Source organism: Macaca mulatta, chromosome 18 (genome assembly GCF_049350105.2).
Source record: "Macaca mulatta isolate MMU2019108-1 chromosome 18, T2T-MMU8v2.0, whole genome shotgun sequence".
NCBI lineage: Eukaryota > Metazoa > Chordata > Mammalia > Primates > Cercopithecidae > Macaca > Macaca mulatta.
The window spans coordinates 43,423,586-43,451,326 of record NC_133423.1 but is presented as its reverse complement, the minus strand read 5'-3'; the positions used below and the strand labels follow the sequence as shown (position 1 = coordinate 43,451,326).

At 50.0% G+C, this 27,741-nt stretch overlaps 1 long non-coding RNA gene across 1 annotated transcript in view; it reads left to right on the top strand.

The window, feature by feature from the left end:
• Window positions 1-7,632: 7,632 nt before the first annotated feature.
• The window catches only part of LOC144336580 (uncharacterized), a 28,170-nt gene continuing 8,061 nt past the window's right edge, over window positions 7,633-27,741 (top strand). Inside the window, exons 1-3 of the long non-coding RNA XR_013408473.1 lie at window positions 7,633-8,361; window positions 13,601-13,734; window positions 23,437-23,513. This is a non-coding gene — a long non-coding RNA (uncharacterized LOC144336580). The remainder of the gene's footprint in view (window positions 8,362-13,600; window positions 13,735-23,436; window positions 23,514-27,741) is intronic.

The following is a 27,741-nucleotide window of genomic DNA, read 5'->3' as shown; positions in this document are numbered from 1 at the left end:
ACTACAGCCTCAAACTCCTGGGCTTCAGCCATCCTCCTGCCTCAGCCTCCTGAGTGGCTGGGACTACAGGCTGCATGCACCACCACACCTGGCTTCAATGCTTGTTATTGTCTACAGACTTTGTGCCAGGCATGGGTATATGACGAGGATATAGAATAGATGTATAGACACGTTTTCTGCCTTCATGTTGCTTATAGTCTAGGGTGAACAAGAAAATTAATTGAACACCTAAGTACATATGTGCTTTTATGAGGTGGGCAGGAATTATGACTAAACCCCTAGGGCTTCAGTTTCCTCATCTGTAAAATGAAGATAACTATAGTTATTTGCTAGTGTTTCTATGAGGATGAAATGAAGCCACTTATGTAAAGCACTGAGCATGGAGCCTGGCACAAGAGGGAGCTACAGAAGACATGGCATGTGAGTGAGGCTGGTCAGCAGACAGAAGTGAGCCTGGCCACTCTGATGGCAGAGCCTTGGCAAAAACCAGGCCACCACCATCTTGACCAGCCTGGATGCTGGGGCTGGAAGGGTAGCCATTTTAGAGGCAGCCTCCAGGCCATGAACATCACTAGGCAGCCGCCAAGCCCTGTATGAATGGGGAGCAGGTGCTCAGGGTAGGAGGAGGCCAAGGCTGGCCCTTTGAATGGCCAAGTTGAAGCAGGGGACTGGAATAACCTCTCTGCAGGGCTGGGTTCTAAGATCTGTGCCAATTTCTACTTCTGGTTTCAATAGACTAGCTTATATATCACACCAACTTTGCCACCAACTGAAAAAAGGGATAAAATACATTTTTAAAATTTGAATCTAGAAAGATGAGCTCAACATTTGGCCCTACTTTTTCCCTAAGCAGTAGCCATGAAGTTGAGAACGTGAGCACAAACTGGAGACTGAGGTTTTTGCAATCTCCTGGAGTTAGAGAAAAAGAGGAGAGGGGAGAATTCAAGCATCTCCAAGTGGAGAGACGGCTTATTAAAGGAAAAAAAAAAAAAAAAAAAAAGACTGTCAGTTAGGACCCTTGAAGCACAAATCAGAAATAGGTCAGCCCTCACAAAGGTTGAAGTGCAGCTTCAAACAAACTTCATCCCACATGGGATTAAGGTACGCTGCCTCTACTCCAACTCCCTTCCAGAGGCAAGAGTAAATCCTCTCTGGATTATTCAGAGCCTCAAATTATCTCTACAATCTTTCCATATACCATGTCTGGAAGTCAATAATATTTACCAGGCGAGACAGGAGATAAGATCATATGACTGAAACTAAGAGGTGGAAAAAAACACAGATAATAGCAACAGACCTGAAGGAGATCCAGATATTATTATTTAAAACAGCAGACTTTAAAATAATTGTGATTGATAAGTTAAAAAAAAAAAAAGGAAAGATAAATAATTTAAGGAGAACTGGAAACTCCTAAAGCTTATCAAATGGAAATTCTAGACAAAAAAAAAAAAAACTACAAAAAATAATAATCATCATAATTAACAAGCAATGAATGGGTTTAACAGCAGATTAGATGTCTCTAATAGAAGATTAGTGAACTGGAAAACACGTCAGTATAAAATATTGATCAATGAAGCACAATGAGAAAATCTGATAAAAAATAAAATCGGGGCCATGCGCGGTGGCTCACACCTGTGGTGCCAACACTTTGGGAGGCTGAGGCAGGTGGATCACCTGAGGTCAGGAGTCGGAGACCAGCCTGGCCAACACGGTGAAGCCCCATGTCTACTAAAAATACAAAAATTAGTCAGGTGTGGAGGCAGGTGCCTGTAATCCCAACTACTCAGCAGGCTGAGGCAGGAGAATCACTTGAACCCAGGAGTTGGAGGTTACAGTGAGCCAAGATCACGCCATTGCACTCCAGCCTAGGTGACAGAGCAAAATTCTGTGTCAATTAATTAATTAATTAATTAATTTAATTTAATCAGGGCACAAAAGAATAATCACTTTTTTTTTTTTTTTTTGAGATGGAGTCTTGCTCTGTCACCCAGGCTGGAGTGCAGTGGCATGAGCTCAGCTCACTGCAAGCTCCGACTCCCAGATTCACACCATTCTCCCATCTCAGCCTCCCGAGTAACTGGGACTACAGGTGCCTACCACCAAGGCCGGCTAATTTTGTTTTTGTATTTTTAGTAGAGATGGGGTTTCACCGTGTTAGCCAGGATGGTCTCAATCTCCTGACCTCGAGAATCACATTTTTAAATCCCTTAATTTACCCCATAAAACACAGTATAAATGGTTTTGTGTAATCCCAGCATTTTGGGAGGCTGAGGCAGGTTGATCACTTGAGCCCAGGGGTTCAAGACTAGTCTGGGCAACATGGTGAAACCCTGTCTCTATAAAAAATAAAAAATTAGCCAAGCGTGGCGGTGTATGCCTGCAGTCCAGCTACTCGGGAGGCTAAGGCGGGAAGATCACCTGAGCCTAGGAGGTCAAGGCTGCAGTGAGCATGACTATGCCACTGCATTCCAGCCTGGGCAACAGAGTAAGACCCTATCCAAAAATAAAATAAAGTAAAATAAAAGATTTCATATGTACAATATAGTATAGTGTTTGTGTGTGAGCATAACATGGGATAATGGACAGTATGTAATAAAGACTGCATATGCAAATTTGACTTGTGGCATTATTTCATTAAAAATAAGGAGCTGGGGCCGGGCATGGTGGCTGAAGCCTGTAATCCCAGCACTTTGGGAGGCCGAGACGGGCGGACCACGAGGTCAGGAGATCGAGACCATCCTGGCTAACCCGATGAAACCCCGTCTCTACTAAAAAATACAAAAAACTAGCCGGGCGAGGTGGCGGGTGCCTGTAGTCCCAGCTACTGGGGAGGCTGAGGCAGGAGAATGGCGTAAACCCGGGAGGTGGAGCTTGTAGTGAGCTGAGATCCAGCCACTGCACTCCAGCCTGGGCAACAGAGCAAGACTCCGTCTCAAAAAATAAATAAATAAATAAATAAATAAATAAATAAATAAATAAAATAAAATAAAAATAAGGAGCTGGAAGTTTCATGCATTAAATGTAAATTTGATGAGACTCCACAGTGTATGAGACTCAGGGAGAGAATGGGCTTTGGAGGCCACTGCCCTGATCTGAATCGTGAGTAGGAGCTCTGAGTAGGGGATTCTTCCTCATGCTCCTTGATCCACAGCACATGGGTGATCTCCCCATTCCCCACTGTGGCTCTCACCCCATTGACTGCTATGCTCAGGCCCTGGCCTTCTTTCCATTCCTTAACCTGCTAATCTCTTTCCTATTTCAAGGCCTTTTTACACCCTGGTCCATGTGCCTGGATGTGCTTGTCCATGCCCTCCTCACACCTACTCCTGCTCAGCCCACAGGTCTCAGTTTACATATCACACCCTGTGTTAAGTGTATCCCCCCTTCACAACAATGACTATATTAAGCAGTCATTTTATTTGTTTATTTCCTTATCTCTTATCTATGAATTGCCTCTGCTACTTAAAACAGCTCCTATAGAGCCCTGAATATTATCATCACCATTAGTTTGAGACTAGAAGTGCCAACACTCAGTCATTCACTCTCAAAATGCTTATTGAGCATGTACTCTGTGCCAGGCGAGGTGAAGACACTGGGGCTACAGAAGGAACAAAACAGACATTCTACTCTCATAGATCTGGAAGAGACAGACATAAACAAACATGTCGGGGGTGCTGAGTGCAGCTAGGCAACTGCAAAAAGGACGTAGAGGATGAAAAAGAAAGAGAGGTGGAGGGGCTTACGCCTGTAATCCCAACACTCTGGGATTACAGGTGGGTGGGCCAAGGTGGGTGGATCACCTGAAGTCAGGAATTCGAGACCAGCCTGGCCAACATGGTGAAACCCTAAATCTACTAAAAATACAAAAACTTAGCCAGGTGTGGTGGCGGGCACCTGTAATCCCAGCTACTCAGGAGGCTGAGGCAGGAGAATCACTTGAACCCAGGAGGCGGAGGTTGCAAGTGAGCCGAGATCTTGCCACTGCACTCCAGCCTGGGTGACAGAGCAAAACTCCATCTCAAAAAAAAAAAAAAAAGGAAAAAAGAAAAAACGAGAAAAAAAAAAAAAAAGAAAAAGAAGGAGCGGTGCCACTTTGTATGGAAGAGCCATCAAGGCCTTGCTGATAGGGGGCATTTAAGCAAAATGCTGACAGAAAGGACGATCCTATAGCCATGAGGATTTCTGAGGGAGGAGCTTCAGAAGGGGATTTGTTATGCTTGGAAAAGTAGGAGATTGTGTTTGTGTTGATTTGGTTTCCAAAGCAAATTGTCTCTTGTGATTTAACAATATAAATCAAAGCCTTAAAATATGTGTACTCTTTGACCTACAAGTCCACTTAGGAATTCAGCCACAGGGAAAATAATGTATACGTACATTTATGTATAAGGATATTGACTAAACAGGGAAGATAAAAAATATGGAAAGAACACAAATGTCCAACATTAGGGAAGTGGTTAAGTAAATTAAGGTCATCCATACAATGGAACACTGTGCAATTATTAAAAAGATTTAGAAGAATATCTAAAGACGTAGGAAAACGTTCATCACCAATTGTTACGTAGTCATCTATATCTATCCAAGTATCATTTTGAGAAGGAAAAATGTATGTATAGGAAACTTTGAATACATACATATCAAAAGTTGACAGCAGTTATTAACAAGTGATAGAATTATGGTTCATTTCTGCCTTTTCTTTCTTTATGCTTTTCCCTTATCTGAAGTTTTTGTAATGAGTGCATACTTTGTTAAAGTTGTCATTTTAAAATATTGCCGGGCGCGGTGGCTCAAGCCTGTAATCCCAGCACTTTGGGAGGCTGAGACGGGCGGATCACGAGGTCAGGAGATCGAGACCATCCTGGCTAACACAGTGAAACCCCATCTCTACTAAAAAATACAAAAAACTAGCCGGGCGAGGTGGCGGGCGCCTGTGGTCCCAGCTACTCGGGAGGCTGAGGCAGGAGAATGGCGTAAACCCGGGAGGCAGAGCTTGCAGTGAGCTGAGATCCGGCCACTGCACTCCAGCCTGGGCGACAGAGCCAGACTCAGTCTCAAAAAAAAAAAATAAATAAAAAAAAAAAAAAAATAAAATAAAATAAAATAAAATATTACTCAATAAAGCTAACTGTCCCTAATATATGCTCATTTATGCATGAAAAGGTATGTACTGAGTGCCTACTTGGTGCCAGGTGCCAGGATAATAATTTTCTAGTGATAATGAACAAGTAAATAAACCCACTAAGCCACGCTCATCCTGTGATAAGTGCCAGGAATGGCCCCGGGGGAAGGGGTGAAGATCTGTAGGCTTCCACTTGGATGGTGGAAAGACAGAGGCTCCAGGGAGGTGGAAGCATATTCTAGAGGCCAGAGAAGGAAGTTGTGCTTCCCTTTCCTGGGTGAAGTCAGAGGCCTGACCAACAGTGAGTGGACAGGGGGTGAGAGGTTTCAGGAAAGTGTGAACCCTTGAGGGACAGCAGATCCCTGCCACGCACACCAGGCTTGCCAGGCAGCAAGCACCCCCGTGGAGGCAGTGGTCATGCACAGAAGGGGACCTGATCAGCCCGGCCACAGGGGTTTCTCCAGCAAAGGTCAGCTCTTGGGGAAATAGCTACTAAGGTTGAGATTCCCCAAATAGACTCAGGAGAAGGAGGAGAGAGGAGCCAAAAATGGTGAGGTTGGAAAACTGTCACGACTAAAAGTCCATGTCTAGAGTTAGAGACCTGGGAAGGAAGAGGGGTGGTCAGAGAAAGAGAAGCTTAAGATCAGGGTTCAGAGGTGGTACAGTTTCTGGTGGTGATGAGGGTAGGGTATGACCCTGGGACTGTGTGACAAGGATGAGGTGGCCAGAAGTGAGGTCGCCAAGAGACTGAGACATGGACAATAGTGCCCTGTGTGGAAAGTCCCAAGATACTAGTGACAGAGCTAGCATTCCAAGGGATGGAGGAGTGTGGCCAGGAAGTTAGCAGGTAACAGCAAGGAGGGGACAGAGAGAGTGTGTGGCCTGGGGCAGGGTGGCGCGTGAGCTTTGGAAAGAGCTGGGGGGGAGTTCCAAAAAAAGAGGGAGGAGAGAGGCTGGAAGTACCAGTGGGAGCAGAAAAGGCACCCACCCACCTGTTGGTTCTGAGATAGATGCGGAGGAGAGAAAACCAACCTCCACTGGGAAGGAAAGCAGTGTCCTCAAGGGAGCGCCTTGGGTGAACACCCAGCACCATGGAGGCAAGACACAGGGCCTTTGGGACCACCAAGACCAAAGAAGAACTTAAGTTCTGCAACAGACTCAGAGAGATCCGCCCCAGGGCGCAGCACCCAGGCCTCCTGCCTCCCAGCAGGGGCTCTCAGCCCTACCTCCCAGGAGGAGGAGAGGCATGGGGGTGGGGCCTTCTCCCCGACTCTAGAGGCACTGCTCTTCCCCACAGAGGCTGAGCATGGCCTCCTGACTTACTGGCCCTGGATGACAGAACATTCCCTCTTCCCAAACATTCCATTGTGTTTTAATGCAGTGCTGGACTTGTTAAAAGAGTAAATTTAGCTTTTATGGGAAGAGGCAGCTGGGCTTGGTCAGGGAGACTAAGGCAGGCCAGGGGTGCCATGGCAACCCCCAGCTTCCCAAGATGGGCCTGAGAAGATGCCTCCTGGCCCCAGCACCTCCCCACTTTCCTCACCTGCCGCCACCTTCCCTTGCCACCTCTCATCCTCCCAGTGAGAGGTGAAGGCGGGATGGGGTGCGAGAGAGGGGGTGGGACCCCCAGGTCCCACCAGCTGTGAGACTGCATGAGGACAGCCCACTGCTCCTCCCCTGGGCCTCATCTGTGAAGCGGGTAAAAGTCGGGGAAGAATACTTTGCTCAGAGGGGTGTTGTGAGGCCCTCAAGAAATGCTCACCTCCTGCACATACTCTAAAGGGCAGATCAGACAAGAGCAGGGCTGAGGAGAAGAGGACCCGATGAAGTCCCAGGCCCCGGGGCAGCAGCAGGGCAGTGTGGGTAAGTAGGATGCTCTTTTGTCCATGGTGAGTGTCCTCCTGACTCCAGCACCCCTGGGTTTGCTCAGTCCTGATTCTAGGGCCAGTCAGGGCTCAGCACGAGAGGCCAAGAGTCCTAGGATTCCAGAGCCTCAGAGGGAGCTCAGAGGAGTGTTATATGTTAGCCAGGGTGCCGGATGCCCCCACAAGATGAGATCATGCATGCAAGGATTTTGTTCGGGGAAACTGGGTAAAAGAACACAGGGAAGGAGATGGCGAAGTCTGGATGAGCCCTTAGAGCTGGGGGCACGTGGGGCCTGAAAGTTAAAGACTGGGCTGGGCACGGTGGCTCACACCTGTAATCTCAGAACTTTGGGAGGCTGAGGTGGGCTGATCACTTGAGGTCAGGAGTTCGAGACCAGCCTGGCCAACATGATGAAACCTCATCTCTACTAAAATACAAAAAATTAGCAGGTGTGGTAGCACACGCCTGTAATCCCAGCTGCTCCAGAGGCTGAGGCAGGAGAATTGATTTAACCCAGGAGATGGAGGTTGCAGTGAGTTGAGATTGTGCCACTGCACTCCAGCCAGGATGACAGAGCAAGACTCTGTCTCAAAAAAAAAAAAGAAAGAAAAAGAAAGTGAAAGACCGAGGCTGGGTGAAAATATCCTAGATCCTAGTGAGATCTAAGGAAGGTCGGCAAGTCTCACTGAGCCCAAGCCAGCCCCTGGGAGTCTGGTGTTTTCCAGCAACCAGCCTGCTTCAGTGTCCCCGCCAGGCTGGAGAGCAGCCTGCAGGACACACAGCCAGGGGGCTCCTCGGTCAGTTCCGCTCCCGTGCTCAGTCAGAAGATGCCCATTCAACCCGGACCTCCTCCTTTTCCTGCAGGGTCACAGGCAACAAGACCAGCCTCTCTGTGCTTCCCTTTCCTTGGCAACAAGGCGCCCGCCTCAGAGGGAAGGAGTGAGGAGTCCGTCACTGCTAGCGGACAACTCGCAGGGCCGAGTTAGTAGGTTTGCCCGTGGGTGGTCCCCCTCTCTCCTGAGGCTGACATACACAGGAGTTCTCAACTAGGGAAAGAAACAAGCCCCCTCGTCTGCTGCTGCTGGCCGGGGGACGCACAGACCTCTCTCCCCTTCTCCCATCTCTTCTCCTCCTCTCTTACTACCCCTCTTCACCATTTCCTGTCAGAGCATCCCCCAGACTGGCAGCCACCTCCTCTGGGAAGCCTTCCTGGCCTTCAGCCACACAGCCCTCTCCCTCCTTGGAATCCCACCACCCAGGAAGGTACTTCAGTGGCTTCAGTGCCTCATCCCTGCTCAGCGTTGAGCTCCTGAGAGGCCTGTCTTGCCTTCTACCTCCCCGAGCACTGGCAGAGCACTCAGAAGTCCCTGGATTGATGGGTAAGTCCTCAGAATGCCAAGCCAGCCACTGGGCACAGCTTGCTGCGGTGGGGGCAGGGAGAGATTATTTATGGGCCCTGATTCTCTCAATTAAGCTCATTGCCTGCCTCGTCTGCTTCCTGAGCCTGTGTAAGCATTCCGGTCTGCCCTTTGTACACACGTGACCACAGAGCAGGTGAGCAGGACTGGGAGGTGAACTGAGGTCCGGGCGCTTAACCCAGCTAGCAGCATCTCCAGGCCCGGACATCAGGCATAGCGACTCGACTCTCCCGCCTGAGGTCATGAGGCCTGGGGAGACAGGCCCCACCTCTCTAAAACATCTGCCCTTGCCGGAATGGGATGGGGGTTAGGCTTCTGAACAGTGGGCCCCACTTTCAGGATGAGGTGAGAACCCCACCTCTCCCACCCCCTTCCCGTGGGAATAGGGCCAGGGCGCACGCACGGTGCTGCTGGAGGAGAGAGCCCCAGGGGAGCCCTTCCTCCCCCACAGGGAGCCGCAGGCCTGGGCCGCAAGGACAGCACCTCAGGCTTTGCGGATCCTTTTCACATCTGTCACCACGTAGGCCCTGAGACACTCCTGGGAGAAGGGGACAATACTATTGTTCCCACAGTGCAGAAAAGGAAGTGGGAGTGCAGAGAGGGGAAGTGTTTAATCCAAAGGCACAGTTACCAGGAGATTTGCACCAAGCTTGGAATCCCAGGCTCCTTCTGCCGCCTGCCACCTGCCGGGAGAAGCAGGAGGGGGCTGCTCGCCGGCACCCCTTTCCCTCCCTGCAGCCCTGCACGCACGGCTTTCCTCTGGTCCTGTTTCCTCAGCTGTGAAATGCTGGTGGCAGCACCTACTTTACAGGCATGCTGTGAGGCTGGCACAGAGGGGACTGTCATAGAGAGGGACATCCACACCTTCCCAGTAAGAAGACCTTTCTCCGCCCCAGTTCTCCTGAGAAGTCCTGTCCTCCCCTCAGCCTGTCCAGCCCCCAGCAAGGGGCCAGGTCCTGGGCCGAAGGGTGGTGGTAGACTTGTTCTTCCAGCAACCCCCTTGCCCAGCTCGGAACCCCCACGCATGGGCGTGTTTGAGCACACAAGCTCAGGGCTGTGTTCAGGGCTGCTGAACGGGTGTGGCCCACAATTTAACGTGTCCTGAGCCCTTTGTTCCATGTTCTGGGGAGAATCAGGTTCACAGCTGTCTTAGCCCCTTGTGTGCTGCTGTCACAGAACACTTGGGAGTAGGTGATTTATGAGGAACAGAAACGTGTCCTTACAGTTCTGGAGACTGGGAAGTCCAAGATCAAGGTGCCGGCAGGTTAGGGCCCCGTTTCTCTGCTCCCAAGACGGTGCCTTGAACACTGCATCGTCTGGAGGGGAGGGATGCCGTGTCCTCACATGGCAGAAGAGCAGAAGAGAGGGGGAGCCCACTCCCACAAGCCCTTTTTATAGCGACATTAATAACACATGAGTTTTGGAGGCGGCAAAAACATTCAAACCATGGCAACAACCAACCCATTGACCTGCTGTGCCCTCGAGCAGGGCCTCTGCTTCGCTCCCAAGGCCCCCGGGATCCCTGCCATGCCCCCTCACGTTTCCCCCAACCTGGGTTCTCTGACCTAGCCAGGTACAAATGGCTTGGTCTCTTCTCCCAAGGCAACAGCCATTGGCTAAATGCACCTCTATGGAAAAAGAAGTGTGCTTTTCAGGGAGGCCTGACCTGAAGAATTATTAAGTCTCCCTCTGTCTCTCTCTGGCTGTGTGACCTTGGGCAAATCGCTTCCCCTCTCTGGGCACAATGGGTGCTGTCCACAAGCTCCCTGCCCCTGTAAACAAAAGCTGGGGGCTTGGTTTGGGAGGCCTGGAGGGGTTGGGAGGGCCTTTCCAGGTCTTTGAAAGCCAATTTCTTCCTTCTGTCAAGGGAGGGGGAGTGAGCCCTCTCCAAGGCCCTAGGGCCCCCTGCATTCCAGGCCTTCTCAGCCCTAAGATCCGTGTGGACCAGAGGCAGTGGGAAGCGGGAGGATGGGCGGCCTGGCCTGAGAACGGCATGGCTTGCCAGCTCCCTCCTGCTTTAGCAGGGCTGGCCTCCCAGGGGAGGGGCTGCCATCTGACCCCCTGGCTCTCTCCAGCTGGCGGGAGGCGTCTCGGGCGTTGGTTCCCAGGCAAGGTCTGCAGGGCCCATCCATCACCATGGCCTCCCTGCCCCCCATTGACCTGCCTGCCGCGCACTCCGCACCCTGCTCCTGCTGCCCCACTGGGGCCCGACATCCCCAACTCCATCCGAGTCTCCCCACATGAGGCCCAGCCTGGGAATAGTCCCAGACGGTCCCCCGGCCTGTGACATCTACAGGCTGGGTCACCCCTCGTGCCTATTTCCTGGACCACCTGGACCACTGTCCCACTCCACCGGGGGGAATGTAGACCTCAAACAGCCACAGTGGTTTAATTCCTGGACCCTCCTTGGCTCTCCCTGTAGTAACAAAGTCCCCAAAGAGGACTTTGTTTGCCTCAAAGCATCCACCCAGCCCAGCTGGGTCCTTCTGCCACGCACTGAGCTGCTCCAGCGGCATTAACATAGAATCAATGAAGCCCAGTTACGCCTGGTTTCAGCGCAGCCGCCCCTCCCTCTTGCCCCTTTTCCCGGCCACTTCTTATTCCTGCAGGGTCTCAGGCACCCTAACTGCCGGCCTCCCCGTCTCTGCCCTGCCAGCAGCTCCAGATCCCAGAAAGCCCTGCTGGGGCCCTGCTGTGTCTCAGTTTCCCCGGTGTCTGCCACTCATTGCTTGTTGAATGAATGCGTGAGGGCATGAATAAGTAAAAACCAATGAAGGGGGACATTTGCATCTCAACAGTTTTGGCACAAGGCCTAGGCCCTAATAGAAAGAGACTGCAGTGAGCCTCAAGTCAAAGTAAGGAAACACCAGGGAACTGGGTGGACCAGGACTGGCAGGGCGCTGAGACATTTGTGGGGCGTGGGGTGGTGAACAGTGGCCTTGGGTCTGGGTGGGGGGCACGCCACAGAGTTGAGACACTTAGTGTCCAGACCCAAAACCACTTGTAGTTAGGCATCTGGCATGTGCTGCCGAAGTTCTGAGTCTGCGTAGAATGTAGCCTTGGGAACCATCGGGGCAGCATGCCTCTCCTCACAGCGGGCTGGGAACCGTGTTTTCATTTTATCCCACCAGTAACCCTGTAAGGCAGACCTCACGATCTCCATTTTACAAATGAAAGAATTGAGGCTCAGAAAAGTTACTCTACCCAGGAGCACTAGGTGAGAATGTGGTCGAGTCAGGATTGGAACCCAGGTCGCACCTCACTCCAAAGCCGTTCCTCTTTCTTCTGAGCCTCACTGCCCTCTGTGTCAAATACAGTCCTCCTACTTCTGGCTTCTCCCAATGACCCTGAGGGCAGTGAGAAGTGGCTGAATGTGGCCACCGAGTCTGTGGTCACCCTCCAGAGGAGATCTGAAAGGGCTAAGCTCTCTGACCAGCCCCCTGAAGCTGACTCTACCTTGGCCAGCCCAGGGGCCTGTGGTCTTCCCAGTCAGATGCATAGAAGATCCCCAGCTGGCAGTCAGGAGGCCCAGGTCCTCATCTCAGCTTGGTTGCCTGCTAGCTCTGAACCCTTCCAGCTCTGCTGTCTCTTGAAAGTATGACAACACATTTGCAGGTACAGACAGAAGACAGACAGACAAGGCCGGGTGTGGTGGCTCACGCCTGTAATCCCAGCACTTTGGGAGGCTGAGGTGGGCTGTAATCCCAGCACTTTGGGAGGCTGAGGTGGGCTGTAATCCCAGCACTTTGGGAGGCTGAGGTGGGCTGATCACCTGAGGTCAGGAGTTCGAGGCCAGCCTGGCCAATATGGCGAAACCCCATCTCTACTAAAAATACAAAAATTAGCCGGGTGTGGCAGCAGGTGCCTGTAATCCCAGCTACTCAGGAGGCTGAGGCAGGAAAATTGTTAGAACCTAAGAGGCAGAGGTTGCAGTGAGCCAAGATCACACCACTGCACTCCAGCCTGGAGGACAAGAGCAAACTGTATCTCAAAAAAATAAAATAAAATAAAAGAAGACAGACAGACACACACGACACACATACGCACGCTCCTTCTGGGCCAGTTAGGCTTGCCATTTTCTTAGCTCCCCAAACTCAGCCTCGTTATGTGGCCAAAAAAAAAAAAAAGTGGTTTCTGGGCACCAAAGGACCCTCCCCAACCCAGAAATCTCAGCCTGGCACACGCTCAGGTAGTGACCCCAGGTCCCCATGAAATCTGGAAAGTTCATGTCTCTCAAGCCAATTCTAAACTTTTGAATTTCACCTCATTCCTTCATTCACTGACCATCTCCTGGGCATCTTCTATACCCAAGACTCCAGGCAGGAAGGCAGAGGACCTAAAGCCAGGACTCTGCCTTCCCGAGCTCCCTGCATGGGAGGAGTGGCCAGGAGGCCGGCAGTCTGGAGTCAGATCGCCTGGCTTCAAACCCCGGCTCTGCAAGACCTGGGCAGGCCACCTAACCTCGCTGGGCTACAGCGTCCTCATTTGCAGAGCTAATACTAATATTTTACTTCACTTCAATGTAAATGGTTTTAAAATTTTTAATGAGATCATGAACATAAAGTATTCTTCCCCAGACCTGGTGTGCCATGAGTGGTCAATACAGATTGCTCATCAGTAGGTGAGCACGGCAGAGGAGTGGGCCCCAGGGCGGCCACCGATCAGGGTCCAGCAGAGCAGGGACAGGGCCGGAAGGACCCTGGCACTACGTCTATGAAGGGTGCTGAGGAAGGTCCCATCGTGGAGGGCAAGCCGGGACAATGACCACTCAGAAAGGCATAGCTGGGAGTGTCCTGCACATGGGCCCTGACTCCCTTGTGCACACTCTGACGTTCAGTCCCCACTGGACCCACCAACTGGGGCTCTGGAGCTCCCTGGGGCTCTCTGAGGGCTGCTGTCCCGTCAGGAACATGCATTGACTTCACCTCCTCCAGCCAGACTCTCACGGGTAAGAGGCACCAAGCCATGTGCACACACAGGGCTGGGCGCCCGCGAGGAGGTGGGCCCTGATTTGGCAGGTGTGCGTGAGGCCCCCTCCACACATGCGTGCTGGGGCGGGTGCCAGCACGGCCACAGTGGAGGGTAAGAACACACTTCCAGGCGGCACTGCCAGCCCTTGCCGTGTTCCAGCTTGTTGACACGGTGATGGCATAATTACAGTTTCAATCGCAGATTAATAATAAGTCATTTTTGCAAACAGGGAGGCAGGTCTGCACTGGAAAGGGCCCCAAAGGGCCTGTCGCCTCTGCTATCTGAGGCTGCTGGCCGCCGTTTGATGTTTTCTGCCGAGTAGAGACTTTTCTAAGGATTATCATAACAACAACAACCACCCAGGTAATAATATCCTTTCATAGCCCTGCCTGCCCCTTTCCTATCCATGGCCTTCTGATGGACGGAGGTGATGATGGGGTTTGCTTCAGAGATGGTATCTGGGGTGTGTGTGTGTGTGTGTGTGTGTGTGTGTGTGTGTGTAAGAGGTGCCTGTGTTAAGATCTGCGTGCAAATGCTCCATTGCGCTGATGTGTGTCTGAGATGTCTGGGTGTGAGCACTGTGTGTATTTGGAAGTATGCGTGTGTTTCCATGTGTCTTCAGCAGGGCCGGGAGGGTCCCATCCCCGACAGAGGCCGAAGCCCCTCGCGTCTCTCCCCTTCGCCCTTAGGGGGACTGTGCTGGAAGATGACGGTGGGGGACAGAGGTGCTCCCGAAGAGAGCTTTGGGAGGCAGCAGGGATCCTAGCAGGGACCAGGACAGCCTGGCTCCCGCTGGGGTTCCCAGGTAGGGCTGAGAACCTGCCCGCATGGCTCTGTTCCGAGAGGAATTGGCGAGGAGCTAATAATAACAACAGTGACAATAACAACCACGTCCGTGTGTTCTGAGCTTTCTTTTCTTCTCTTTTATCTTTGTGATCTCTTTTGATCCCCAGTACCTCCCTGAAGGGAGGGCGGGCAGGCCTCTTGACTCCCACTGGCACCAGTGGAAACCAGGGCTCAAGAGGAGGGGACCTGCTCAAGGGGACACACAGTGGGTGAGAGACAATCACCTTGATCAGAGCCCAGTGGCCCTGTGTGCTGGCCTGGAGTTCTAGCCCTGCTCCAGTCTCCTATGGGGCGCCACCTGACCCTTCATCCTCTCCATGGCTGCCTGGGTCGCAGGCCAAGGGGCAGGCAGGGTTCAAAAGACCAATTCATGTTTTCCAAATTCCTTTTGAAGCCGAAAGGATGCCTGCGCCCATGGGATTACAGTGTGGCTCTGCAGGCTGGACTCCAGAGAGCTGGACAACCTCAGGCCAGCCTCTCTAGGCCTGGCCCCGCACCCCTGCTTCAAGGCAGACCAGTCACGCTCATGCAGCCAGGACCTGGCTCCCTCATAGGACAGCGACTCAGTGAGCTCATTCCCCACGGCCAAGCCTGGCCCAGGTGGTTTTAACAGCCCTGTGGGTGTGGTCCTGCCCAGGCCGGCTGCCCGCCTGGCACCCTGGGCAAGAGCAAAGGGCCCCAGAGGAGGCAAGTGGCCACGATTAAGGCCAGGAGGAGGTGCTCACACAGGCCTGGCTTCCTGCTGTCTGGCCCCACCCCATCCTCATTGACCCCTTGGCTCTGTCTTGGGTCCCAGTTACCTTGCATCTGACAGTCAGGCCTGGTGTTTGCTTCATTAGAAAGGGCCACCATGCTTTCCTCCTGTTGAGCTGCCTGACTGCTGCAGAGTTCAAAGCAATTGGAGGCAGCGTCTAATTACGCCCAGGTGGAGGGCCCTGGGAGGCAGGTGGGAACCATCACTGAAAGAACAAATAGAACAGGCCCGTTTCTCGGCTAGGGAGACTGAGGCGGAGCATCCCTCAGAGATGGAGGATGAGTCAGGACCAGCGCCTGCCCTGAGCTGCCCCTTTGCTTGGCCCCTGCCCTGGGGCTGGGAGGCGGGAGTAGGAACCCAAGCCCAAGCCCTGCTTAAAGGGCTCACCAGGCTGGGCGCGGTAGGTCATGCCTGTAATCCCAGTACTCTGGGGGGCCAAGTCAGGCAAATCACCTGAGGTCAGGAATTCAAGACCAGTCTGGACAACATGGTGAAACTCTGTCTCTACTAAAAATCCAAAAATTAGCCAGGCATGGTGGCGCACGCCTGTAATTCCAGCTACTCGGGAGACTGAGATAGGAGAATCGCTTGAACCTGGAAGACAGAAGTTGCAGTGAACCAAGATCATGCCACTGCACTCCAGCCTGGGTGACAGAGCGAGACTCCATCTCAAAAAAATTAAAATAAAATAAAAAATAAAGGGCCCACCCAAGAACCCCTTCCTGGGGAGGCCTGCAAGGCCCTGGCATTGTGTCTCTAAGCTGATACTCAAGGCCCTGCCCAAGCTGACCCCAATCCACCCCTCCAATCACACCACACTTCTTAGGGCCTTGGCCTGATCAGTTTCACCTCCTCCCACCTCCTGCCAATCCCCAGCTCCCACCGTCAATGCCATTCTTTCTCCTCCTCTCCATCTAGTTGAAGCTTGGCCAGCCATTAAATCACTGCTCAAACTTCTGTCTTTTTATGATGCAACCGGCACCGCGTCTGGCACATACAGGCTCACAATGAGCATCGCACGAATGAATGAGTGGCTGGGTGCCTGGCCAGTTGGCCCTGGCTTTAGCTGGTCACTCTGTCCCCTCTGTCCCCTGACCTTTTTGAGAAGTAATGTAAAGTGTATGAGCTTTTATTTGAGTCAAGATTAATACCCTGGAAGCCAGGGGTGGCTGGGTGTCCCCTTTCTTTCTGTCTTTGGGGGCCCCAGCACACCCTAGTGCACCCACTGCGAGCCCCAGTTCACACTGTGGTTAACAGACCCAATCATGGGGAGGAACTGGGCAAGCCAAGGATGGAATTTTTTTTTTTTTTTTTTTTTTAGATAGGGTCTAGCTCTGACACCCAGGCTGGAGTGCAGTGGCACAATCAGGGCTCACTACTGCCTTGATCTTCTGGGGTCAAAAGATCACCCTGCCTCAGCCTCCCATGTAGCTAGGACCACAGGTGTGCACCACCATGCCCAGCTAATTTTTTTATTTTTTGTAGCGACAGGGTCTCACCATCTTGCCCAGGCTGGTCTTGAACTCCTGGGCTCAAGTGATCCTCCCATCTCGGCCACCTGAAGTACTGAGATTGCAGACATGAGCCACCATGCTCAGCCTCAAAAATAAAATTCTTTTTTTTTGAGACGGAGTTTTGCTCTTGTCGCCCAGGCTGGAGTGCAATGGCGTTGTCTCGGCTCAATGCAACTTCCGCCTCCTGGGTTCGCCCAGCTAATTTTTGTATTTTTAGTAGAGACAGCGTTTCACCATGTTGGCTAGGCTGGTCTCGAACTCCTGACCTCAGGTGATTCCCCCACCTCAGCCTCCCAAAGTGCCAGGATTATAGGCGAGAGCCACCACACCCGGCTCCAACGATGGAGTTTTTAAAAAGCAGTCTTTTCTCCCCTTCATCCCAGACCCTACTCTCTAGTAACCAAGAACATTAGACATGTTCTTCTGTCTTTGTCTCGTGTTTTTGTTCTGTTTTTGCCTCTGTAACCTGCTTGCAACAATAACACTAAGAATCATTGAGTGTTTCCTCTGAATCAGGCCCTGTCTAAGTGCATTCAATATATTGCCTCATGTAAGTAGTACATAACACCAGTAGTTCTCACTCCAGGCTCAGTTTTGCCCCCAGGGGACACTTGGCAATGTCTGGAGACATTTTGATTGTCACAACTGGGGACAGGGAGTTGCTACTGGGATCTAATGAGTAGGGTCCAGAGATGCTGCTAAATACTCTACAATGCATCGGAAAGGCCCCATAACAGAGAATCACCCAGCCCCAAATGTCAATAATGTCTAGGCTGAAAACCCCCACGTTAAGCCTTAGAGTCTAAGGTAAGGTCATCCCATTTTACTGCTGAGAAAACTGAGGCCCAGGGAAGTGAAGTCACTTTCTCAAGGTCACACAGGCAGCAGGTTGTTGTAGCCCAAGAATTCTGGGCCACAGTCCATGCTCTGGCCACTGCACTCTTCAGCCTCACCTTGCAGCAGTCTTACCTCATCCTGTTGGCCAGGACCCCCTCGTTGCGGGAGCTGTCAGCCTACCCACAGCTCCTGGGCAGAGGGAGGGCTGGCTCCCTCAGGGCCCAGATGAGGATCCCTGAGTGCCTAGCCACAATGCTCCAACCCGAGGACCCGGACGTCCTGCCCCGAACCTATCACAGCCCTGCTGCCCACGCTCACCTCCCTTCTCTGACCTGGGTCACACCCCACGTGTGGTGCCAGTCCACCTCATGTGCAGGGCCCTGTATGGAAAGCAGAAAAGGGCCGGGACAGGGGCCACATCTCCGCCTGCGTCCCCACCCCTCCAGACCCAGCTGAACACACAGTTGAGCCTTAGTCAGCCCTCTGTGGTTTGGCCTATGACATGAGGGCAGTGGGCATGGTGTTTTTGGTATAGACAAAGATGGAGGTGGCTTGTGGACAGATGTGAGGCTTGGGGCCATCAGGCTGCTCCCAGGCGCCACAGGGCCTGGCCTAGAGAGGAAGCCACTGTTGAAATGAGGAACCTGTTGGGGCCTTCCAGACAGTGGGGAGGAGGAAGAGGCCCTGTATAGAGGGAGGGAGATGCCCGAACTGGCGCTGGCCGTCTCAGACCCCAGGCCCCTGCTTGGCCAAGCCAACAGACACTCTCCCGCTTGTGGCCAGGGTAAGGGGTCCAGGCTGGAGCCAGATGCAGGAAAGAGCCAGCTTGTGCGGTGAGGAATCTCCCCAACTGCTGGCCCACTGTTTCTAGGGGGGTGGGAGCAACGAGGAGGCACCGCTCCCTCTCCCCACTTAATCTGATTGGCAGGGTCTTGCACATTCCAGGATCCCAAGACATCCTACTGCCCAGCACCTGGGTGCTAGAGAAGCATGCAGGGAAGGAGAGAAGGATGGCAGGAGGAGATCCTCAAAGGGATATGAAATTGAGAAACCACAGATGAAAGATGAAAGCCTGTGGAGGAGGTAGCCAAGCCTGGGGCTAGGGAGCAATGCTGCTCCCTCCAGGAACCTCTTAGCAGGAGGCCCCTTCCTTCAGCTTGGCCCTTCCAGGCTTCTGAAGGATGCCCATTTTCCGGGAGCAGCTCCCTCAGCCTTCCTGGGGTCTTGTCCTCACAGTCACACGAAGCAGGCAAGTGTGCTTCCCTGGTAAATAGTCAGCTCCTCCCGCTGCTTCAGGAACCATCGCCAACTGGCAAGTCTTCTCTTCCTGAAGGTAAAGAGCTGCCTCCTGCCTCTACAGGACGCCTTCTTAGGACATGCTTAAAGAAAAGGGGAGGCCAGGCGCGGTGGCTCATGCCTGTAATCCCAGCACTTTGGGAGGCCGAGGTGGGCAGATCATGAGGTCAGGAGTTTGAGACCAGCCTGGCCAACATGGTGAAATGCCATCTCTACTAAAAATACAAAAATTAGCAGGGCACAGTAGCAGGTGCCTGTAATCTTAGCTATTCGGGAGGCTGAGGCAGGAGGCGGAGGTTGCAGTGAGCCGAGATCACGCTGCTGCACTCCAGCCTGGGTGACAGAGCAAGACTCCATCAGGAAAAGAAAAAAAAAAAAAGATGAAAAGGGGAAAGACAGGAAAAGCAATAATACAAAGTACATTATCACCCTTTCCACAGATTATCTCATTCATCCTCACAACATACTCATTGTGATATCCCTGGCACCTCTAACAGTACTGAGCACAATAAGCATTTGTGGAGAATTAAATGGGATTAGAAAACAATTCCATTACAACAGCATCAAAAAGAATGAATAACTTAGAAATAAATACAACAAAAAAGGGTAAAACTGATACTCTGAAAACTGTAAAGCCTTGAAAGTAATTAAAGAAGGTCTAAATAATTGGAAAAACAGTCCTTTATTCATAGATAGGAAGACTTTACATCACTGAGATGTCAGTACTCCCCAAGCTCACCTGCAGATTCAATGCAATCCCTATCAGAATCCCAGCTGACTTCTTTGTAGAAAATGACAAGCTGATTGTAAAATTTGGATGAAATTGCAAGGAACCCAAAATAAGCAAAACAATCCTGAAAAAGAAGAACAAAGTAGGAGGACTCACACTTCCCAATTTCAAAACTTACCACAAAGCAACAATAATAAAGGCAATGTGGTAACAGCAGAGGAGAGACATACAGATCAATGGAATAGAATTGAGAGTTCAGACATAAATCCATGCATCTACTGATTTTTAACAAGGGTGTCAAGACCATCCAATAGGGAAAGAATGGTCTTTTCAACAGATGGTGTTGGGACAACTGGATTTCCACATACAAAAGAACAAAGCTGGATCCCTATCACATACCACATATAAAAATTAAATTAAAATCAATCAAATACTTAAATGTAAGAGTTAAAAACTATAAACCTGTTAGAAGAAACATAGGAATAAACCTTCATGACCTTGGATTTGACAAAGGATTCTTAGATATAATGCCAAAAACATAAGCAACACAAGAAAAAATAGAACATCGGGTTTCATCAAAATTTAAAATTTTTGTGCTTCAAATGACATAAGAAATGAAAAGATAACCCACAGAATGGCAGAAAAAAATTGCAATTGTATTCATAATACATAAGAATTCTAAGGCCGGGTGCGGTGGCTCACGCCTGTAATCCCAGCACTTTGGGAGGCCAAGGCGGGCGGATCATGAAGCCAAAAGATTGAGACCAGCCTGGCCAACATGGTGAAACCCTGTCTCTACTAAAAATACAAAAATTAGCTGGGCATGGTGGCACATACCTGTAGCGCAGCTACTTGGGAGGTTGAGGCAGGAGAATCACTTGAATCTGGCAGGGCGAAGGTTGCAGTGAGCTGAGATCGCACCACTGCCCTCCAACCTGGTGACAGAGCAAGTCTCAAAAAAAAAAAAAAAAAAAAAGACCTCTTACAACTCAATAATTAAAAGACAAATAGACCAATTTTTAAATGGGCAAAGGCTATGAATAGACTTTTCCCCAAGGAAGATATACAAATGGCCAATAGGCACATACACATGAAGAGAAACTTAACATTATTAGTCATCAGTAAAATGCAAATCAAAGCTACAATGAATGAGATAACCACTTTACATTCACTAGGATAGCTAAACTCAAAAAGTCAGATAATAGTAAGTGTTGACAATGATGTGGAAAAATCAGAACTTTTATACACTGCTGGTGGGGATGTAAAATGGTGTAGCCACATTGGAAAATAGTCTGGCAGTTCTTCAAAAGAGTAAACATAGAGTTACCATACAACTCAGCAATTCTACTCCTAGTTATATGCCCAAGAGAAATGAAAACACATGGTCATACAGAAACTTGTACACAAATGTTTTTATCAGCATTATTCATAATAGACAAAAGATGGAGACAACCCAAATGCCTATCAACTGATGAATGGGTAAACACAATGTTGTACATCTGTATGCAATGGAATATTTACTCAACCAAAATGAGTGAACCCTAATGTAAACTATGAACTTGGATTGATAATTATGGGTCCATGTTGGTTCATTGATTGTAATAAGTGTACCACACTGATATGGGATTGTTGACGGCTGAAAAGGCTGTGGGGGAGAGGAAGTGGTATATGGGAACCCTTTGTGCTTTCCACTCAATTTTGCTAGAAACCTAAAATTGTTCTAAAAATCCTAAAAGTTTTTTTTAAGGTAAAAAAAAAAAAGGAATGAAGTATTGATACATACTATAACACAAGTGAACCTTGAAAACATTATGTTAAGACAGTAACAAAAAACCATATATTGTAGGATTTCTTGTATATAAAATATCCAGAACAGGGCAATCTATAGAGATGAGAAGCATATTGGTGGCTTTCTAGGGCTGGTGCAGGGGAGAGGGTGGAGAGAAGAAAGTGGGTGGTAGCTAAAGCATGCAAGATTTCTTTCTGGAGTGGTGAAAATATTCTAAAGTTGACAGTGGTGATGGTTGCACATACCTATGCACTAAAACCTTTGAATTGTATACTTTAAGTGAGCAAATTGTATGGTATGTTATTATATCTCAATAAAGTTAGTAAGAAAAAGACATTATTGGGACAACTGAAACTAAATGTGCATGGTGGACTAGAAAGTTGTGTTAATATTAAAACTTTCTGATTTTGATAATTGCAAAAAACTTAATGGACATCCCTATAAGGTACTATCATTATTCCCATTATATAGATGCAGAAACTGAGGCATAGCAAGGTCAAGTTACTTGTCCAGGATCACACAGCAACGTAAGAGCCCTTAGTTTTTACCTCCTCCTTGCTTCTCTTGGCACCCAGGTCTTTTCCTTCATAACACTTATCACAATTGATAATTTTACATGTTTTGTTCTGCATGATGATAAGCTCCTTGAAGATAGAGATAGGTCACCTCTGATTACCACTTCTCCATATATTTAAACAAATATTTATTGAGCCTACTATGAGCCAGGCCTGTATGCCCAAAGGTCAGTGAGAATATTCTAGTACAGGGCTTGGCTCATAAGTGGATGCTCAACAGATATTAGTAGTTTGAATGGAGGGGTAGATAAGTGTATAGATAGGTAAATGGATGGATGGATGGGCAGATGGCTGTGTGAATAGGTAGATAATTGGATGAGTGGATGGATGGATGGATGGATGGATGGATGGATGGATGGATGGATGAATGGATGGATATGTGGGAATGGGTAGATGGATGGATAGCTGGATGGATAGGTGGATGTGTATGTGGATGGACAGATGAACGGATGGGTGGGCAGGGTGGGTAGGTGCATAAGAGGAAAGGGAGCTTCTGGGAAAAGGCTGACTGGTATTGCCCAGGCACAGTACCTGGAGTCATCCTCCTTACCTAGCTATCTTCCCCCTCCTACCTCACCCTCTACCCAGGTCCCCATCTCCAGGCCCATCACATCCTGAGAAACACACCCACTGTACAGCCCCTCCTTTCTTCATCCACCAAGGCTGTCTAAATCATCCTTCAAGGCCTTGCCAGGCCACACTCCTCCAGGAAGCCTTCCTAACTCATGTGGTCTGCTTCTCTTCTGCACTCCTAATTCACAATATTGGTGGACAACCCATATCACCACATCAGTCATCCTGAATAGATGCTTCTGAAATACAGACCTGGAGCCTGGGAAGGGCAGGGCCCCCTCCTGATCTGCTGTCCCAGGGGCTGGTCAGTGACAGGCTGGGGGAGAAGCCACTGCATTGACTATAAGGCAGGAGTCACAATCTCTCCCTGGATGGAGGAGGACCCGGGTGAAGCCCTTGCTAGGGGCACAGGCAGGAGGAAGATCTCAGCCATGCCAGCTTCACAGGGACTCCTGGGCTGACCCTGGGGGAGGCTGGGCCCAAGCCCGACCCTCAACCAGGCTGGGGCTGGGCTGAGCTGGCAGGAGGACGCAGGCAGGCGGGAGGCTGTGCGAGTGCCTCCCTCCCCTCCCCAGCCCAGCCCGACCAGCCCCCAGGCAGGCTGGAGGCCTGTTTGCCTTGGCCCTGGGCCAGGGCCGCCCCGCCAGTGAGTAATGCGTGAGGACCGCCTGGCTCCAGTTCAAGGGAAACGGGCTGGAGACGAGACGGGGCCTCCTAGGCCTTCGTGGGGCTAGGTTCCGGGGGCGGCTTCCCAGAAAGGGCCTGCCGAGGCTGCGTTGGGGCCACTGCCAGGCCAGTCGCCCTCCTTCCCCTTTCTCCATCCCCCTTTCTCCCTTTCCTCCTCTGTAGAGACCTAGGGAAGGCAGATCTTGAGCTCCCAGAAAAAGATCATTAGGCATGGCCCAGGACTGAAGGAGAAGGAGCTTGCCAGGACCCCAGCCACCTACCCTGTACCCCTAACAGAGCCAGCCAGTCCCTGGTCCATTAACCCACACTTTCTGAGCACCCAGCCTCTGAAAGGCAAGGATTTGCTGTCAGGGAGAGCATGCGAGTTCAGGGTATGGGGCATGGGCAGCTCAGAAGCTCTCAGTGCTGGTCCTAGAAGCTATGGTGCTGGACGAGGTCTCCCTGTTTATCTGCCCACATTCCAGGGCTCTTGATGAGGACGCTGCAGCCCAGAGAAAAGCATGGACTTGCCCACGCTGCACAGTGAGTTAATTGCAGCAAGGTAAGAACCCAGACCTCTTGTCCATGGGACTCTAAACCCTGCTGCTCTGAACAGTCGCCTTCTCTTTCAGCCTGCGTGGCTGTCATGATGAAGCGACACTGCCTAGGATGGTTCTGTTTTTCAGCTGCATCCTCCTGGAGCATTCCCAGGGCTTCTGTAACTTTGCGACTCTGCCCTTGCTGAGTGGTATCTTTCTGCTTAGGACCTAAGTGACCACCTGGGTGGAGAAGACACCATGGTCATCAACACCTTTCGGAGGCTCAGAGATTCCCAGCCCTCTGGGAGATTTTGCAGCCAACCATGCCCCTATGCCTCTCCAGGCCTCTATCCATGATCAGTCTTCCTAGTTGCAAAATACAGAACATTATTCTGGCTGAGTTAAGCACAAAAGAAAAGTCACGAGGGGATCCTGGGTAGGTCACAGAATCAACAACAAGCCAGAGAACTTCTTCACAGCAGGGGTGGCTGCCAAACCACACCACCGTGCTGGCCTTCTGAGACCTGCACTGGCCCTGCCACAGAGCCCCAGAAGGCTCCTCTCTTTCCACTGACATCAGCACTAGACACCAAACACTGGATGCTGCTGTTGGCCTATCCATCCCTGCTGTCCCCTAGAAATAGGATGTGACCACTGTCTACCCCTGGAATGATTCTCCTACATCCCTGCTTCTCTCTTCCCAGACCCTGATCCCAAGAACAGGTTGGGGGCATCTGATTGGCCAATCCCAGGGCACATGCCTGTACTTGGTCACTAGGGAAGCTCGAAAAGCAAGTATCTTGCTCATTATCCTCTCAATAAGACTCAATTAAGGGCCGGGCACAGTGGCTCATGACTGTAATCCCAGCACTGTGGGAAGCCAAGGTGGGTGGATCACTTGAGGTTAGGAGTTCGAGACCAGCCTGGTCAACATGGTGAAACCCTGTCTCTACTAAAACTACAAAAATTAGCTGGGCATGGTGGTGCATGCCTGAAGTCCCAGTTACTCGGGAGGTTGAGGCAGGAGAATGGCTTGAACCCAGGAGGCGGAGGTTGCAGTGAGCCAAGATCCCACCACTGCACTCCAGCCTGGGTGACAGAGTGAGACTCTGTCTCAAATTTTTAAAGTAAAAATAAAAAACAAAACTAAACAAAAAAAGACTCAAGTAAGAAGAATTTCCCCAAGCCAGGTAGAGAGCCAGATATCAGTAGGCTAATCCACAAAAACAAATATCCTCTCCATTTCATTCCCCCACCTCCAATTCTTTGTCCATTTCATTATCTGCCCAGACTTTCGAAGTGAATGTGTGTAAAGAAGTGTGTTGCTGAAACAGCTTTGGGGTTCAGCATCTAATCGTACTATGTCAGTGAAATTCTTAGCCTAGGTCATGGCGCTTAATAGATATTGAACAAAGTCAAGCTCTCCTCCCAGAGGAGTATGCAGATGGGCAAGCTGAGGTAAGGTGGCCTGTAGCTCTGCTAGTTGGCCACAGGATCTGTCCTGGGTTACTTGACTCCTCTCTCTGCTTTCCCATGGCAGACAAGGACAGGGATTAGAAGAAAGTGTCATATAAAGTGCTTTAGGACATGCGTCATTCCAACAGAAGAGACTGGAAGCCTTCTTGAAGGAGTAGATGTTTGAGCTGGACATTGAAAGAACAGATGGGTTTCATCAGTTACAGAGCAGGGAAATGCATTTTAGGCCAAGGGGCCTGTGTGAAGATGTGGAGATGTGGAAGTACATGCTTTTCACAAACGAAATAACTCAATGCTGGATGTTACAACACACCCTCTGCCCTAACTAGAAGTATGGATCAGCAGGGGACAGCATGCATATTGAGAGGGTGCCCAGGAGGCCTCTGAATTGTTCAAGCCAGAGGCCAGGAGTGCCTGAGCTGAGGCAGTGCCAGCAAAACAAAGACAACTTTACACCCAAAAATTTCCAGTCCAGGGAGAGAGGAAAAACACATGGGGAAGAGCAGAGGGGAATGGAAAGAATGTGACTGTCTTTTTAGGCATTTTTAGGCAAGTGGCTTTTGAGGTGCTGGATTCAGTTATCAGGGTCCCTTTACACAATGGAACCAAAAATCATCTTTAAAGCAACAGGATACAGTATTCCCCTGCAGGGGGTTCTCCGTATGATTTGAGGCATGAATGAGCACAGAGTGAATCCCTAATAGGCAAGCTCTGGTAACACCTGATGGCCCCTAAAAAACCCTCCTCTTCTGAACGGGGAGGGTGTAGTTATTTGCAGGGCTTTAGTTTTGCTAAGTGGACTCTGCAAGTCAAGGGCCAGAGTGGAATTGCTGAGACAACAGAGCAGAGGCTGAAGCTGCCAGTGGGCCCTTCTTCCCTTGCCTCTTGCCCTGAAGACCTTGGTTATGCTTAGAAGAAGAAAAAAGAGAAGGAGAAAGGGAGAAGAAGGAAGGAAGGAAGGAAGGAAGGAAGGAAGGAAGGAAGGAAGGAAGGAAGGAAGGAAGGGGAAGGAGAACAGGGAGGGGAGGGAGGGGAGGGAGGGAAGGGAGGGAAGGGAAGGAAGACAGGAAGGCTAAAGACAATTGGCACCAAAATGAGGGACTAAACCAAGAAAGGTAAAGTCATGGGATACCAGTGATGAGGGATCCCACCCAGTAGAAGGTGGAGGGATGCTTCAGGGTGACTGCTGTGCATCAGGCCTATGAGGCAACCTGTCCAGACTAGGGCAGAAGGATGGAGACTTCAGAAGGGGAAAAAATCAAATCGACAAACTATCTAGTAGGTTTAACCTTGAGAAAAGCTATATTGAGAAGTGATTGAAGAGTGTGGAAACCAATGGCAAAAAATACAATGAACTCTAAGCAAATGAAAAGAACCTAAGCAACTCAACTTCAGAAATACCAACACATTGCGTAAAAAAATAGATGCAATAATAGTATACTATATGACTCAGGGTATACAATATGGGCATAGTTGTAATAATGTAAGTGTTGGTCACAGATAAGGAAAACAATGTGATGCTGCAAGAGAGCTAATCTCCAATTAGGAAGTCACTAGATGATATCTAAAACTGACGTATCAAGAAACATCAGAATATTATTTTGGAATATGGTGATATACAGTAGTACCCCACTATCCTTGAGGGATATGTTCCAAGATGCCCAGGATGCCTGAAACTACAGATAGTACAGAACCCTATATATTTTTTCCTGTGCATATATGCCTATGACAAAGTTTAATTTACAAATTAGATGTGGTAAAAGATTAACAACAGTAATAATAAAATAGAACACCTAAGACAAAGTGTCAGCATTACTACTCTTGGGCTTTAAGGCCATCATTAAGTAAAATAAGGATTACTTGAACACAAGCACTGCAATACTATGACAGTTGCTCTGCTAACTGAGACACTACTAAGTGACCAATGGGTGGGAAGTGCCTACAGCATGGACACGCTGGACAAAGGGATGATTCACGTCCTAGATAAGACAGAGTGGGACAACACAAGATTTTATCCCGCTACTCAGAATGGCACACAATTTAAAACTTATAAATTGCTTCTTTCTGGAATTTTCCACTTAATATTTTCAGATCATGGCTGGGCACACTGGCTTATGCCTGTAATCCCAGCACTTTGAGTGGCCAAGGCGGGCAGATGGCTTGAGCCCAGGAGTTTGCGACCAGCCGAGGCAACATGGCAAAACCCCATCTCTAGGCAGGATGCAGTGGCTCACGCCTGTAATCCCAACACTTTGGGAGGCCAAGGTGGGCGGATCACAAGGTGAGGAGTTCGAGACCAACCTGGTCAACATGGTGAAATCCCATGCCTACTAAAAATACAAAAAAATTAGCAGGAAATGGTGGCACATGCCTGTAATCCCAGCTACTTGGGAGGCTGAGGTGGGAGAATCATTTCAACCTAGGAGGCAGAGGTTGCAGTGAGCCAAGATTGTACCACTGCACTCCAGCCTGGATGACAGAACAAGACTCTGTCTCAAAAAAAAAAAAAAAAAACTCTACAAAAAATGCAAAAATTAATTGGATGTGGTGGCACACGCCTGTAGTTCTAGCTACTCAGGAGGCTAAGGTGGGAGAATCCACTGAGCCTACGAGGTTGAGGCTACAGTGAGCCAAGATCACACCACTGCACTCCAGCCTGGTTGACAGAGCAAGATGCTGTCTCAAAAAAAAAAAAAAAAAAAATATATATATATATATATGAGATAGATAGATGATAGATACATCGCAGCTAACTGAAACAGCGGAAAACAAAAC